Raw genomic sequence first — 12,892 nt, 5'->3', positions numbered from 1 at the left:
AGTATAATATCTCTATTAAATCCATTACAATAGAGTTAGGCAAAGTCGCAATACTTTAAAGTTACACTTAGGACAGTAACTTGGTTCCATCTTCAGGCGGGGTGGCCATGTTGGACTGAAGCAATAGAACAACGTTTTGAGTCCAATGGCATCTTTAAGACCAACAAAGTTGAGAAGTATGCATACATACACACAAAAGTTTATAGCCAGAATTAAACTTTGCTGGTCTTAAAGGGGCCACTGGACTCAAACTCTGGCTACATCTACGTAGCTAAGACATGACTGGAGGAAGAAATGGGTGGTATTGGAGACTGGGGACAAGATCAGAAGGGGTTCCATTTTACTCCTGATCTTATACTCCGGCAGAGGCAGAGGATTGGGGGGGGGGGGACATAAGATAATGTCCATCTACTAAAGTCAACGGAGAGTCAAACAAACCACCCCTTCCCATTTCTTTCTGCTCCTCCCGAAATTACAATGTAATTTATGATATCCCTAACTCTGCAGGCAACCAGAGCACACCAACAGTGCTATACAAACCATAGGCAGAAACCCATGTTTACATGATAAATGGGGCATGGTTGCTTCACGCTGGGTTTGCATTTGACACCTCAAGAACACAGGTAGTAAGAAAGCAGAGGTTGGCATGACTTACCTGTGATCAACTTTGCTTCCACATGAGGATTGTAGGGTTGTCTGGTCCACTCTGGCCACCAGCAGGGGATGGGAGGATAGAGTTGCCAGGTCAAGGTTGGGAAGCTCCAATAGGGACCTCAGTGGAGCACACTTTAAAGCATTCATTTTCTTCAAGGGAACTAATCTCCCTGTTCTGGAGATGAGCTGTAATTCCAGGGGATCCCCAGGCCACAACTTGGAGACTGGGCTTCAAGAAGTATCCCTAACTGGGCTTCAAGAAGTATGCATTTGGTAAAGAAATAATTCTGGGGGGTCCCCAGGTTCTGCTTGAAGGTTGGCATCCCAATAAAGAGCTTCATGGCTGCCAAGGGGAAGAGAAGGGCATTCCTGACCAAATCCCTGGGCTAAGAAGAAGGTAAGTGCAGAAAGAAAGTACAGAAAGTACAGAGCAAAATTTTCCATTGCAAGTGCCATTCAGCAACTGGAGTGCCTTCCAGCTACATGTTTACTTAAAATATTTATAACCCCAGTCCGCCCTGCAGGCTCTGAAGGCAGCAAACTGAATATTGGCTCAGGAATTCGTTTCTTGCCATGTATGAGCTCTGCCTTTTTTAATTTTTCAAAATGCCACATGAACATTCAAGGAATCACCCAATTGTTCTTCTCATTAATTAAAAAAAACCATTCAAAAATTTAAAAAAGGATGCATCAGGGACTGAAATGCAAAACGTGGAGCGAGGGTGGTAATGGGAATCTGTGGCACTGTAGCTATTGCCTATTCTCAAGGGTATTCAGGCCACCTTTCATAGTTCTGGGCAGGATTCAGGACTCCTTTACTGGACACAGCAACCCTTTCCTAATGGACCTCCAAACCACAAAAAAGTAACCTGCTGTTATCCCAAGTCCCTTAAAAACATCTGTCTATCTTCAGACACACATGTGTTAGATACAGAAGCTCAGGTATCTAATCAATTCTTTGGTAAGTAGTTATCTACTGTCTATTGAAGGATGAAAGGCATTTTCTATTAAACAGTGATTGGAAACTTCCTTGGACCATTATTGAAAGCAAAACTAAGAGTGGGCAGCAGATGAGAGAAAGAGCCATGGTCCTTAGCTTGGGGTACAGAAAGAGATTAAAGCAAGACTTTTTAAAAAGCTTAAAATAGCAAGGGTGATAATGCATTTTTCATCTAAACTACTAAAATATTTATTACTTTAAGTGACTTCAACGAGTGAAAAAAAGAATCATCAGGACAGAAGCAGATTGCCACAACATCTCATCAAAGGGATACCATTATGTAATTAAAGCAGACAGAAAAAGAAGATTCACTTTCACATTAGCGAATGTGCACAAGTCAACATGAGCAATCGGCAGATAATTTCCTACCTTTTGCAGTGTGTCTGTCCCATTATACTTAGCCGATTTTCACCAAATGGGGAAGAGCGTAGTCTGCAAAGGAAACCTGAATTGTTGGGACAATGTGAACAATAAACAAAACAACAATACTTTATATTAAAGGTTATTAACTCTGATAACCCTCTAACCTGCATGTTATTTTATAAAACTATTGTAAATAAATGACACACAATCAAAAAAAAATCTTGACATTTAGCCTTTGCACTAAATACTAAAGTATTTGCACTATGTCATAATGTAACAAAGATCAAAATGATCCAAAAGTGGGCCAGATTTTCAGTTCTTTTCTATTTCTTCTACCTATGAAGGACTTAACTTTTAGTTTAGGCCTATGTGGCAAGGGTCAATAACTAGGGAACAGACCCAGAATAAATACTTAGAGAAAAGCGTGTGTTTTCACCTTTCCTTTGTACCCTTGCTCAGCCTGAATACTTATTTATTTATTATTTTATTTATTTATTGTTTGGGTTTATATTACCGCCGTTCCCAATTAGGGCTCACAGCGGTTTACACAGTAAAAGAATAAAAATACAATAAAACCCCATAATACCCGAAATACATTCCTAAAATTATTAAGATTTGGGTAGAGAAGATGTGTATTCAATTTTCACTCATTAAACTTCCTTACATTTTGAATACTCTATGTTTGAACTTTGCAAACACACCATGCCGATGAACCTTGCTATCTGAAGTTCAGTAATGAGGAGGAGCAAAGGTCAGCCTGCAATCCCAGGAACACAATAGCTCAAAATTGTGAGTTGCTATAAATTGCCCCATGCTAGCAGGCGTAGCTACGAGGCAGAGACTTTAAATGGCAATGCAGGAACAGAGGGCTGGATGTACAGCTCCATTTTGCAGGAGATACTTAAAGATTTCCTGGTGGCAGTGGGAATTAGTTTGTCTTGGGAGTGACGGAAAGGGGTGGTGATGCAAACAGGTTTGAGAAGTCTGCTGAGGTTTTCCAACCTCCCAGGGAACAACCTAAAGGAACATGAGGGGTTTGTGAATTGGTTCCTACAAACCCTGTATCTCCAGTTAAGGATCAGATAGTACATTAAGTAAGAAACCTCTCTCTACTTGAGATCCTGGAAAGTAACTGCTCATCTGAGTAGACACGAGTGACTTTGGTGGAGCAATGATTTGGTATAGTAACAGGTAGCTTCATGTGTTCATGTAAATAAGTGGGTAAAGGTTCGCTACCTTGGCTCATAATTCGTTCTCAGCTTAATTGACCTCACAGGGTTGTTTTGGGAGGAAAATGGGGAGCAGAGAAATTCAAGCTCAAATCCTTAAAAGAATGGGTAAGGAAAAACAGAAACACTGATTAAACTTTGTTCTTACCAGTTTACACTGGTGTTCTCACCCAGCTTGGTGTAATGGTTAAGAGTGGTGACTTCTAATCAAGAGAGCCGAGCTTGATTCCTCACTCCTCCACATGCAGACAGCTGGGTGACCTTGGGCCAGTCACAGTCCTGTTAGAGTTGTTTCACAGAGCAGTTTCTCTCAGAGCCTACCTCCTAGGGTGTCTGTTCTGGGGAGAGGAAGGAAAAGCCACTTTGAGACGTCTTTGGGTAGTAGAAAGTGGAGTATAAAAACTAACTGTTCTCCAGTAAAAAAAAAAATCTCTTGAGAGTCCGACTATTACAGGATATGTGGAACATATACCTGCTGTGGGACTCCATGATCTTGGCCCCTCCTTCTCTGACACACACACGATCTCTCTCTTTTCCCCCTGCCTTGCCTTTTCCACCTACCTCTCCATGTCTCTACCTAGTTCCTGGTCCCTCCCACAAAATACCCCCTCCTCCCACCTTGCCCACCACTCCCCTTGCCTCTCCCTCTTGGTCCCTCCCCCATACCTTCTCCCCATTTCCCACTTGCCTCTCCCACTTACCTCTCCTGCCTTGTTCTCCCCCACACACACACTCCCCTGCCCCCTCCTCACCTGTCACAGCAGGAATTCCACAGCCTTCTGCCAGCGGCCACAGCATCTCCCCACTTCCCAGGGCTGACCTGCTCCATGGACAAGACCAGTCTGGAAAGTCAGGTGCTGTGGCAGGAGAGCTTCCCTGGCCTGACCCACTCTGCGGAGGGCAGGACAGGTCTGGGAAGGCAGGCGCCACAGTGGCAGAGCTTCCCAGGCAGGTTCTACCCTCCACAGAATGGGGCAGGCTGGGAAAACCCTGGCAGCACCGCGACAGAACTTCTTTGCCCTGCCCTGCTCTGCAGAAGATGGGACAGGACTGGGAAGGCAGGCACTGCAATGAGTTTCCCAGGCCAGTCTCACCCTCCACAAATTAGATCTTCTGTGGCGGGCAGGACCGGCCTGGGAAGCCAGGTGCCATGGCGGCCCCAGCCGGCTTTAGGGGCCCTGCCTTCACCGGTTTCATGGCCAGCATGTTGGCTGCAGCCTTGGCCTCCTCTGCTGGTGGTCTTCTGGTGTGCTCCCTGGGGCGGGGCTACAGATGTCATGACCGTACCCATTTCTGTCCCAGGGGGTGCACCAGAAGATGTGTTCCACATCAAAAATTATGGGTTGTAGTTTATCCATTAACTGGTTCCTGAGTTCCAGCCCTGACAGATACAATAAAAGCCCACTTTTACTCAGAGGTGAACCCCCACTGAGTTCACTTTGGTTTACACCCACACAATTATGCACATGACTGTAGCCACATTTCTTCTATAGTGCTGTATCTGTGTATACAGCAACTGACAGGAATTGTCTTGGGAACTAGTTTATTTTCAAAAATGTTAACAATCAGTTTTAGTGGTATTCACACACTCTGGGTTTGGAATTACCTTTTGCCCTGCTTTTCTTCTCCCCCCCCCATATATTTGTGAAAGAATCAAAACCCAGCCAAGTCCACAAAACAGATGAGACAAGGTCTAAGCTGCTTAAGAGACAATCCATACAGCCCAGGTTTGTCTGTCAGAGGCAATAGAGAAATGGTTGTTCCCACAGATTGTCTGCTGACAATTGAGCTGGCTTATCAGCACAGGACAGAAACCTTCAGTGAGAACCAAGCTGGAGGGTGATAAGTTTATCACTTGATATGTTCAAGTTCATCTTATTGTGTGAACCGCAGTCGACGGGAATACATCAGTTTAAATCCAAATCAGACATCTTAATTGGATCGAGTATAGGCCGTAGATGTGTCAAGCCATTGTTAACATTTTTTTTAGATTAGTCTTTCTTTTGTAAAGTGAAAAAGGAGTCTCAGTTGCATGGTAAGATCAATTACATGGGAGATGACAGCGGTATCAAATTCATTCTTGCAAGTTCTACCCGCCCCTCCAGGAGGGGAAACAATTTTGCAGTTATATGTAACGGGTTATAGCTGTGAACCATGAGGGAAAGGAAGATGCTGTATGTGATCCCCTTCCCTTCTCTCCACAAGGTAGAATTTTAAATTAAATATGTAGCAGATGTCAAGAAGTCAAAGTGTGTATATTGACAAGTTACAGCAAAAGATCATATAACTTCATGACCTTATTTTTTCAGCGTCCTGAATTTTAAAAAATCACATATTTCTTTTTTTGTCATATAAAAACATTTTGTGTGTGTGGAAGAGGTATTGAACTGCATATACGAATGCATATAGCTTTGTCATATTAGTGGCGCACACTAATCATGAAAGCTGCAAAGTCAAGTGATCTACCAGTACGGTCTGGGCTTCAGTGTGGTGTAGTTATTAAGAATGTTGGACTCTAATCTAGAGAACCAGTATTTTTCCCCACTCCTCCACATGCAGCCAGCTGGGTGATCTTGGGCCAGTCACAGTTCTGTTAGCGCTCTCTCAGCCCCACCTACCTCACAGGGTGTCTGTTGTGGGGAGAGGAATCATCTGTTCCGCTTAATATTTCTGATAAGGCCTTGGAGGAGGAGCTGGTCTCATGGCTTAAGTGCCACTCAGTGCTTAACACCCACTCAGAGCGGCTGCCCCGCCCCTGAGTGCCTCCTCCTCCAACCAGCTTGCCTGTCAGTCCAGTAGCCAGCCCACCACCTTCCATCCTCCACCCTTGACCACCCCCTCTTCCTTTCACTTCCCTTTGAGGCTCGGAGGCTGCAGATACCTGCTGCATGAGAGCTGCCCCTGCCAGTGAGTTTCCTAACAGCAGCCTGCAGCCTTTCCAGGTCCTGGGGGGAAGGGGAGGCTGTCCACAGAGTTCTTCCACACCACCCACACCCAATCTAGTGCCCGTTGTATTTCTGAATGCAACGGGCTTCGCCCCTGGTAGAATCATAGAATTGGAAGGGATTTCCAGGGTCTCCTAGTCCACCCCCCTGCAGAATGCAGGAAATTCTCAACTACAACGTCTTCCACTGCTCACTCTAAAATGCAAAAAGATAGAAAGAAAATGACTTGAGAAAGAGGGGGAAACTCTGTTCAAGGAGACACAGAACATTGAGGGTCAGTTAAAAGGAGGGGGGGAGGATTGAGACCTTGACCTGGTTAAGTCTCTGAGACACAAACCTGGAGGCACCAATGTATATGTGTGTGTTTATCTGATCAATTCCAAAATGCTTCATTCCTCCCCACTCACAGTTTTTGTGAGCTTATATACCTACTTCTCTCGAATATTTAAGTTCATGCCAAGGGTCTCTTAGGAATGAGCAACTCAGGACCACCCATGGAGAATGTTTTAGCATTCTGTGGGGCATTCTTCAGGTATATGGGGAAGTATTCTTTTGTAAGTTAAAAGAGAGCCTTTCCTGTTTCTAAACAGCTTGATGACTGGCTGAGCATGCTCAAGGTGGCAGGGGACAAAATGGGTAAGGTGACCAGATTTTAACATTGGTAAAACAGGACATCACTGACCAGGGGGTTTCTTGATTAAAAATTTGGTCTATATGGAGCAACAAAAAGTTTCATAGAATGCATAGAATGCAAAAATAGTATTGCAATATATATATATATATATATATATATATATATATATATATATATATATATATATATATATATATATATATATATATATATATATATATATACTTGCAACATAAGTACAATTTGCCAGGTACCCCCAGATGTCCTTCCAAAAGTGGGGCAATCTGGTCACCTTAGAAATGGGGGGAAAGAGAGCAGAGGGATATCAGGACCCCCCCCCCCTTACAACCTCCAAGGGCTTATAACATCCTGATTTTGGGTCTGGCAGATGTTTCCTAATGATTTATCCCCCCCCCCCCAGTTTGTCTCGAATAGTGTGAATGATCCTGTCAATGAATAATTCATGGAAGCATTTGAAAAAGAAGAAGAAGAAAAAAAAACACAGACTCGTGACACAACACAATAGAGCAGCCGGAAGATAAATGCATATTGGCACTTGGGAGAGAACAAAATCTATTCCTCAACATGCTGGGGAAGGCAGAGACGCCTCCTGTAAGCAACAAAGGGGGTAAACTAGCCACACTCCTCCATATCTCGATTTGGTGGGAGAACAAAAGGACGAGATGAAAGCGCTTGCACCTGGGATCTTCCTTGCTATAGTGAACAATACAACAACACATTGGTCTATCACAGGGGTAGTCAAACTGCGGCCCTCCAGATGTCCATGGACTACAATTCCCAGGAGCCCCTGCCAGCATTCGCTAGCAGGGGCTCCTGGGAATTGTAGTCCATGGACATATGGAGGGCCACAGTTTGACTACCCCTGGTCTATCATCTGGAAGGAGCAATGTGGGTTTTCTTGCCCTGCAAAGGCACTGCCCACACTGGCACAGGGGTGCTAACCTCCAAGCGAGGTCTGATGTTCTCCTGGAATTGCAACGGATTGCCGCGTGACCTAATAGAAGTCATGCTGAATCATGTCCACCCAGTCCAAAACTTGGTGTCACACAGTGGACAAACCCCAGGTGCCATCAGCTGGTCCCCCAGGGGTGCCAGAACTCCAGAAGCCCTCCAACTGTTGCACCCCCCCCGCCCCAAGCAATCGAGAATACAGAGCATGACTGTCCCCGACAGTGAGTTCCATCTATATGTCATGGCTAATGTGGCGCAGAGTGGTAAGGCAGCAGACCTGCAGTCTGAAAGCTCTGCCCATGAGGCTGGGAGTTCAATCCTAGCAGCCGGCTCAAGGTTGACTCAACCTTCCATCCTGCCGAGGTCGGTAAAATGAGTACCCGGCTTGCTGGGGAGTAAACGGTAATGACTGGGGAAGGCACTGGCAAACCACCCCGTATTGAGTCTGCCATGAAAACGCTAGAGGGCATCACCCCAAGGGTCAGACATGACCCGGTGCTTGCACAGGGGATACCTTTACCTTTTTAATAGTTACTCATGGCCCTCCATCCCATATTTTTATCCAATCTCATCTAAAAGGTGTCTATGCACACAGACACCACTACTTCCCGCAGCAGAGAATTCCATGTGCTTATTTCTATTTTGGTGAAGAACTGCTACAGAGATCATTTGTCCTTGGGACAGTGGCTGCTTCAGAGGACGGGCCCTATGGCATTATGACCCCCCTGGGTGCCCCTCTCGATACGCTTTCCTCCCCAGACACTGCCCTCAAATGTACAGGAATTTCCCAACATGGAGCTGATCACCCTCCACTGGCACCATTGTCCAGCCACAAGCCCCCCATGGGTGTCATTTCCCAGCATTCTTTATCTTGGCATTCTACTGGAGGGAGCCTTAACAAACATTAATTCATTGCTTAGTGCAATATTGCCTCTAACTTTTCTTGCAAGAGCTGATCAAGCGGTACTTTGTTTTCTTTTGTTTGTTTATTCCATTTATAAACGGCCCTTCCAATAGACTGGCTCAGAGCGGTGCACAACATCAATAAAATAATAATATAACATAAAATTAAAGCATCAATTACGGCTAGTATTTATGGTGCCGTCTCTTTGAATAGGTCTGTTACTAGGCTGAGATGCAGTCATGGTAAATCTTTTTAAAAGGAGGAGCTGTTAGATGTTATAGGATCACCGGCCCCCAACCAAAAGCTTGGCGGAAGAGCTCCGTCTTACAAGCCCTTGCAGAACTGTACCCACTCCATCAGGGGTTGGGTCTCCTCTGGGAGCTTGTTCCACCAAGTAGGGGCCAGGACTGAAAACATCCTGGCTCTGGTTGAGGCCAGAAGTATTTCCTTGGAGCCAGGGACCACAAACTGAGCGTTCTACAGGGATCATAGGCAGAAAGGCGGTCCCTCAGGGATGCCAGGCCCAGATGGCAAATGGCCTTCAAGGTAAGTACCAATACCTTAAACTTGATCTGGAATTCAACCAGACACCATGCAACTGCCAAAGCACAGGCTTAATATTGGCTCTCCAAGATGTTCCTGTGAAGACCCTGGCATCTGTGTTCTGGACTAGCTGCAATTTCCAGGTCAAGGTTAAGGCTAGGCCTGTGTAGAGTGCATTACAGAAGTCCAGTCTAGAGGTGACCGCTGCCATCTGCTACCAGACATTTGCCTTGGAAAGATAAGAAGCAGGATGTAAAGCCTAAGAGGATTGACTCAGTATCCTAGGCACCTCCTTTTCAGAAGCAAGCTTTGTCTGCACATGGAGGTGTCGCCAGATACCATGTCTAATAGCTGTTGACAGAGCAATTCACCATTAATTCGTCTAAGAGTTTTAAAAGAGCCAGCTAAGCAAGTGTCGTGGGCGGCAGGCAGCAAATGCCAGACGTTAATTGTGCTTTGCGTGAGACAGTGTTTTTGTTGGCGGTCCTGAATCTGCTGCCAGTCAACTTAATTGGATAAGTTACGGTAATATGGGAGAAAGTCTTCCCTCTTACCGTTCATTAGTGTGATTGGTGATAAAGCTGATCAGAGAACCGATCAGTGCTGAGAAAGCATTTTATGTACAGGCAGAGGCACTCAAAGAACATAAGCCCTGCTGGATCAGACCAGTGGTCCATCTAGTCCAGCATCCTGTCTCACAAAGTGGCTGATCGATTCCTCATGAGTCCCCAACCTTTTGGCAAATGGCACATTAGCATACCCAGTGCTTAAAGAGGGCCACATTTTAAACCAAAATGTAATAAAATTAGGTAAAGGTAAAGGTATCCCCTGTGCAAGCACCGAGTCAAGTCTGACCCTTGGGGTGACGCCCTCTAGCGTTTTCATGGCAGACTCAATACGGGGTGGTTTGCCAGTGCCTTCCCCAGTCATTACCGTTTACCTCCCAGCAAGCTGGGTACTCGTTTTACCGACCTCGGAAGGATGGAAGGCTGAGTCAACCTTGAGCCGGCTGCTGGGATCGAACTCCCAGCCTCATAGGCAGGGCTTTCAAACGGCTGCCTTACCACTCTGCGCCACAAGAGGCTCTGTAATAAAATTATTAACCTACTAATTTAGATCAAAAGTAAACATTAAAAGGTAAATGAAGAAATGTTAACTTGAATGCAATCCATTTTGGAACAATATTTTACCACGGAATCCTTTCATTTAGCTACACATGCTTACCCAGTCAGTGTGATTTTTGTGGCTGTTTACTGTTAGCCAAGGCATTGATGTCCAAGTCACGGTTTGTGACAGGCACTCTTAAAATGTCATGCTTTGGGCTATATACACAGGCAAAGAAGATAAAAAAATGGATTGTGAATCTGGCCTACCAGATGGTAGCGTTGCAATCCTAAGTACATTGAATACTATGAGATTTATTTCTTAATAAACACCGTCACTTGAAGTTTAAATGTACACCTGCTAATGCGTTCTAATTTTAATACGTCAAACATTGGGGGCCCTCCAAAAAAGGGCAATTAGACAGAATGAATAAGACAGAAAGAGTGACTGAGGGCAGCCTTCCACCTGGAACAGAGGAAATGCCATTAAGTTGGCTTCAAATTATATGCAGGGTGAACATACACATCACTGCTTGCCAGCCAAGCCTCAATCGTGAGAAATAGAATGGCAGCAAGAGAGAGGGGAACTTGGCTGGAGGAAGATGTGAGAATGGCAATGCCATAGGCTTCCCTGCTAAGAGAGTACTCAAGGAATGTGACTTCCTTGTGTTGGACTCTCTTGTCCGTTAATGCTTTGGCGTCCTGGGGTGGAACGCTTCCATCAGATTCCAGAAGACAGATCTCTCTCAAAATCACATTAAGGGCCATTTTTACTATTATTTATTATGATGACCAGTATGTTTGGCAGCGTATAGAACTCGAATTGCATGTCCCATTTCCCTGCAGCCTAAAGAAGGATTGGACAACTTCACAGCTGATCAGTCCATTAGTGGCTACTCGCTTGCATTAGTGACCAGAAAGCTCGGAAGCAGCAATGCCACTGAATCCCACATGCTATGGAAGACAGATGCATCTATGCTTTGCCCACGAACCTTCCTGAGGGCTCCTCGGAGACAACTGCATGCTCTGATCCAGCAAGGCAATTGTTATCTTCTAAAACCCTTAAGGCAGGAGCTCAGTGGAGCACTGGGGCTCTGTGAGAGCTCCCCAGGGGCTCCCCAGCCTTTCCCCTGTATCCTGGCTTAGTGGACCTGCTGCTTCCATTGACCAGGGGCTGGTGTTCTCACATAGTCACCATGCCTGGGAAAAGGTGTGGCTACCTCTGCCTCAAACCGCCTCCTTTCTCCTCTCCCCCTCCATGGGCTTGGCTGGGAGGTGTGGCCAGATGACATCACTTCCAGCCTGATTCTGGGTCTCCTCGCAGCCTGAAAAATATTCCAGGGATTTCTCCATGGTCAAAAGGTAGAAAACGGATATGTTGGGACATTTCGGGTGGGGATGGAGGAGTGATTTGGGAAGTTGGCTTTTCTTTGCATGCCCGTGGAACCACATCTGTAACCGCATGCCTGCTTAAAGGGGTTTAGTGATTCTGGCAAGAAAATGATTAACGCAAGAGAACATCGACCGCAGCACTGATTTCGGAAGAGCTCTCCTTGTCCAAAAACTCTGTGCACATAGATAACCCGCCCAGCCCCATAGATTCAGCTGTATTGGTCTGAAGTGGCAGAACAAAGTTTAAGTTCAGTGCTCCCTTTCAGAGCAACACAGTTTAATTATGGGTTGAAGCTTTCATGGGCAGGCACACTCTTTCTGATACAGTATGCTGAACAATGGGTAGACGTTTTCTCCCCTGCTGTGCTAGCTTTCCATCTGCAGGGTGAGCCTTTTCGCACCAAGGAGGATTCCAGATCTACTACCTACAGCAGGGGTAGTCGACCTGTGGTCCTCCAGATGTCCATGGACTACAATTCCCATGAGCCCCTGCCAGCATTTGCTGGCAGGGGCTCATGGAATTGTAGTCCATGGACATCTGGAGGACCACAGGTTGACTACCCCTGACCTACAGGATAAAGTCTATACTGCCTCCCCAACACTGAACCACCTTGAGTCAACCAGACCTTACTTGTCAGTACCGGTAACAGGGGTTGGGGAAATGAATGCCTGACCAGTCTCTTTCCTTCTGTGTCCCAGGGTAGCCAGGATCAAGTGAGTAGAACCTGTGGATACTGTTCTGATCCCACAGGGTAGCAGTAGCACTGCCCTGCTAGGAATGTCAGTTTCCAGGTGGGACCTGGGAATCTCCTGGAATTACACCTCATCAGTTCCCCTGGAAAGAATGGATACTTTGGAGGGTGGGGTCTCTGGCCTGGCATCCCACTGTGGTCCCTGCCCTCACCGTAGTCTACTCCCAAATCTCCAGAGGTTTCTAGGAATGCCAGCCTCCAGGTGGGACATGGGGACCCCCAGAATGACAGCTTATTTCCAGACTGCAGAAATCAGTTTCCCTGGAGAAAATGTTATGCAGGATGGACTCTACAGCATTGTTCCCCATTGAGGTTCTTATCCTTCTCTCGTTCTATCCCCAAATATCTAACAGTTTTCTAAACTGGATCTGCCAACCCTACTTCCCCCTTCCCCTGCTGGT

The 12,892-nt window shown here is 45.8% G+C and overlaps 1 long non-coding RNA gene across 7 annotated transcripts in view; it reads right to left on the bottom strand.

Moving 5' to 3' along the window:
* Positions 1 to 12,892, bottom strand: part of LOC143823598 (uncharacterized) — a 50,165-nt gene that overhangs the window by 14,035 nt on the left and 23,238 nt on the right. For 5 of the 7 annotated variants that reach the window (XR_013226522.1, XR_013226523.1, XR_013226519.1 and 2 more), the window contains exons 2-3: positions 3,395 to 3,584; positions 2,024 to 2,099 (exon numbers count right to left, since the gene is read on the bottom strand). This is a non-coding gene — a long non-coding RNA (uncharacterized LOC143823598). The other 2 variants (XR_013226521.1, XR_013226524.1) reach the window with 2 other exon arrangements.

This window comes from Paroedura picta, chromosome 14 (assembly GCF_049243985.1).
Source record: "Paroedura picta isolate Pp20150507F chromosome 14, Ppicta_v3.0, whole genome shotgun sequence".
Taxonomy (NCBI): domain Eukaryota; kingdom Metazoa; phylum Chordata; class Lepidosauria; order Squamata; family Gekkonidae; genus Paroedura; species Paroedura picta.
The sequence above is the reverse complement of the archived record's forward strand: the minus strand, read 5'-3'. Positions and strand labels throughout refer to the sequence as shown.